Source organism: Lycium ferocissimum, chromosome 2 (assembly GCF_029784015.1).
Source record: "Lycium ferocissimum isolate CSIRO_LF1 chromosome 2, AGI_CSIRO_Lferr_CH_V1, whole genome shotgun sequence".
NCBI classification, from domain to species: Eukaryota; Viridiplantae; Streptophyta; class Magnoliopsida; order Solanales; family Solanaceae; genus Lycium; species Lycium ferocissimum.
Genome location: NC_081343.1, coordinates 58,530,263 through 58,534,861, shown reverse-complemented (window position 1 = coordinate 58,534,861; position 4,599 = coordinate 58,530,263).

The following is a 4,599-nucleotide window of genomic DNA, read 5'->3' as shown; positions in this document are numbered from 1 at the left end:
GAAATTGATTAATCAGCCATACTTGTCAAATGTTTGATTAAAAAAAGGATCGGCTTTTATAATTTGAAATAGCTTTGTAATGAAATTGATTAATTAGCTATCACTTGTCAAGTGTTTGATAAGAATAAGTATCAATTTTTATAACATTAAATAGCTTTGTGATGAAATTGCTTAATTAGCCATCACTTGTCAAATGTTCGATTAAAAAAGGATCGACTTTTATAATAATATGAAACTAGGGAATTTATCCGCGCGAAACATAGAGACGATTGAACTTTTTTCTTAATATTCTAATAATAAAAATTGCTAAAGCATAGATTCATCTAAATAGATATTAAAAATATTTGAACACAAATTAAATAATAGGACCATGACACCAAATGTCAGTAAATTGCGAAAAGTGATTAATATCATCTAAAAGTGAAATTTAATAGTGATATAATATATAAATATACTTTTGACTTATAAATTTGGTATTTGTCCGGCGTATCTCAAGTGACTCCAATCAATGATTAGAGAATTATTACTCTTGTTGTCACACTCGATTAGGAACTCCAATACTTAAATTATTAGAGAAGTATATTTTTTTGATTAACTTTGTCTGTCCTATTAATGTGTCCATAAAAGTATAAAAACTTCAACTTCATATACAACGTAGATTATCTCGTCCTAAAATCAGTGTTAATTAAGATTAAACATTGAGTATACATAAGTTGGAATCTAAACTTGCTTTTGAGTCATATTTGATTCACTTATGAGAAAACTTACATATAAAAGATTTACCCACATTTTGTAACTGTAGTTACTACGCTCGCAATACATTTTTTCCCCTTCAAACACTACTATTCACGAGAATACTAATTGATATTCGAACTGCTTCATTTATCCTTAAGAGTTGAATCACTCTTCTCCGGCATGATCCACCGACACATTCCAATCCATTTTATGTAATCTTGCTAAATATCCACGACCTATCATAAAATGTGCAATAATCTTGACTTGGACTTTGAAGTTGTTCTAAAATACTCAAAAGTATGCATATTAAAAGGTCAGTCTATATAAATCTACAAAGCAAATTCCGCCATCTAAGAAAAAAATAAAACCAAATACACTAAAAGAAAAAAAGGGAAGAGAATGCGCAAAATACAAAGGGCGATCACAAGGAAAAAAATAAGATAAATAGCCAGATCAGCATACACAGCGCAATTGATGATGAATTTTGCCAAAATCTTGCCGCTGCAAAATGCCTAAAATTATATAAATATTCATTAGTTATTCAATTATTTTAGAAAAGAAACGCTAAATCACTAATGATCTAATCGTTAACAGATTCGATAAAGGAACTACATTCCAACAATCGAAAAACTAAACAGAAAAAATAGTTTGGTAAAGAGATAAAGTTGCTGAAATCCACAATCTATCGCTCAAAGCTCATAGAGATTATGACCAAGGAGAGATGGCACATCCAAGTGATCAATTTACCCAAGTTTTTGTCAACTATGTAAACTGACGGCAACACAAAGAACTTTTACATCATTGCATGATTAGAATAACAACTTCAACTTTTCATTTCCAATAATCTACTCCTAGAAACCAACGGAAACTAAGTGAAGAAAATGCAAATTAGAGCATGCATACACAAGATTGACTGTAAACCTATATATAGTGCATAAAAAAGAATATTAAAAGGCATATGAATTAATTATAAATTCAATTATGGGGGATTAATATATATTAAATATTATTGTAATTGAAGGTTACGAAAATGAAAATCGGTTTCGAATACAAGTATTAATTAGATAAAACTGTGTGAGAATGTGAAATACGTGTTATGACAAATGCTATTATATGGCAGAGTTATGAGTCTTTATTACGGGACTTATGGAATCTTTATTATTTTATTTAATAAATAGAGTGAATGAAAAAAAAATGGAAAAACAAAATAATTAGATTTCTTGGCCAAAGAGAGGTGCCACATCACTCTTCTTTTGCCTAACTTTATAATATATATAGATAGATAGTTTTCTAATGAAATTGATTAACCAGCTATCACTTGTCAAATGTTTGATTAAGAAAAGGATCGATTTTTATAATATGAAATACCTTATTAATCAAATTGATTAATCACCTCATCTTGCCAAATGTTTGTGATAACCTATATATTAAAAGGTTAATCTAATTAAATAAACTAGTGATATATAGGTAGAACGTCCTCATCATTTGGTTTAGATGATGACTTAAGATTCCAAGTCTTTTGGAGGTAATGTTTAATTGGAATATTTTTTATATTTGACATTTGATGGATTTTTTTTTTTTTAAATTCCAAGTCCTTTTTTTTTTTTAATCATTTGGAGTGTTTTTTTTTTTTTTGGGTCGGGTCGGGTCGGGATGGGTAAAAAATAATGGGTTGGCTGATTTTTTAAAGTGAAAAGGGTAATTTTTAATTTAAAATATAAGGTAAATATTTTTTAATTCATAAATAAGCCTCTGTTAACGAAAAGGGAAAATTTGCATCATTTGTGTAATGGCGAGGGTATATATGCATCATTTTTTTTTAACAAGGGATATATTTCCTCTAAAACACAAAGTTTAGGGGTATATTTGCCCCATTTCCCTTTAATTTTTATCTTGAGTATTGTTTGTTCATATTCAAGTCCATGATCTAATAAAAACAAATTCATTTACATATGGAAATAGTTAATTCCGCATATGTGAACTTACATCATATAATTACTGACCTCAAATTCGGATAAAAAAGGAAAGATGCGGTAGCTAAGTTACCACTTAACACTCAGGATAAAACTAATTAGTTTATGACGAACAAGCTTAGACGAAACAGCTATGAATTGGCAATGATTCATGCAAGTGACTCCAACTTTTTTGGGGTCGACATGTAGTTTGTGTTGTCGTACTTAAGCAAAATTAGCTTGCATTATATATGCAGGGTAAACGAATAATAATCTACAAAAACTATTGAATTTATATGGAGTTCTCAAAGAATATAATCTAAGAACTATAAGAGAACAAAATGAAAGAATCACAGAGCTACGTTTAACATTTACAAGTGAACACCATGAATAAGCAAGTAAGACATGTTTAAAGAACAAATAATTGATTGTTTATTTTATGTTTTATCAAATAATTACGTGAAAGTAGTTTAAACTCAAAGAAAAATAAGATTATGTTACCAATATCATTAGACATCTACAGAAGCATTTGAAACATGAAAATAGCGAAAATCTCTAGCTTTTTGTTAAGAAACCATATTGAATTAAGATCCTAGAGGCATATATCCACATCATAAGAAGATGAGAGAAGGGGTTTTCTTAATTTAAAACAATAAATGAAAGAAGGAAGGTCAGGAGGACATTAGAATCGTGAAAATTATATCCACAAATATATTTTTTTAAATATTTTTAGGAGCTAGAATCTCTTAAATCAAAATATGAAAAGAGTAATAAAGACATTTAATTGTGGGGGTCCAAATCCAGAGCCCATAATATTGGGATCCAATTACTTTTTGGGGAAGATGATAGATAAAATTCTAGTGCCACAATCAAACAGACGTCATTATTATTATTTTTTTGTATAAAAAAGAATTCCGCTAATGAACAAATGCAAGATTTAAATTAGAAAAAAAAAAAAAGGAGAAAAAATACGAAGCCATGACAGCAAAAAGAATTTTGAGGCATTTTTAAAATTTTCTCATCTGGTCCGTGATTTTCTTTTATATTTTTTATACAAAGGAATGATAATGGATTTCAATTTATGATATTCTTAATATTAGTTTTTGAAATATTAAAACTGGAATATTGAAAAATACAAAAGGGGAAAGAAAGTCCAAAAACAAGTGCAAAGATACCCTTTTGCTATCTGTACCTTTTTGTAGAAAGGGACAGGAGCCAATTCAATGGGCTCACGAGTGCTGTGGCCTTGTGAGCAAGTGGTTCTTTCTTCCTTTATTTTCTGTCAACAACGCAAAAGAGTGATTTTTTTTCATATCAGCTGGGACCCACGATTAAGATATATTTCGTATAATAATTTCAAACCAATGGAAATTAGGAATATAACTTGTTGTATATTTGGAATATAAGTTTTAAATTTCTTAGACCTCTCGGTCTACATGATTGATTCCAAATTCAGGTTCACGAAGTATTCCGCTTCACGTAAGATTGGAGAAAAAAAAAAGGCATCCTATCCTGGCACGAGCATTAATAATTGATTCCATAGCTCTAAGCACTTGTCTATAAGTCACACATAAATCATTTTTTGTGTTGTTCTAAAGCTCCCCTTCATTGAAGGTTAATATAAAATAATTGAAATATAATGAAAGTTTAAATAGTAAATTCATCGAATCATACTCACCTAAAACATACTATATTGAGATAATTATAAGATAAATGAGCAATATAAGGGTTCCTGATCATCACCACTTTGGTGTGTGAGAATATAAGAGCTAAAGGATAAATAAGAAGTTAGTTCTTCCAATTTAAATGATTGAATCGAATATAAAAAATTCTGCTGCCATGCTCTAGAAATAGATATGGGAGAGATTGATTGAAAAAAATATATAAAAAAAAATCATATAAACGATCCGGC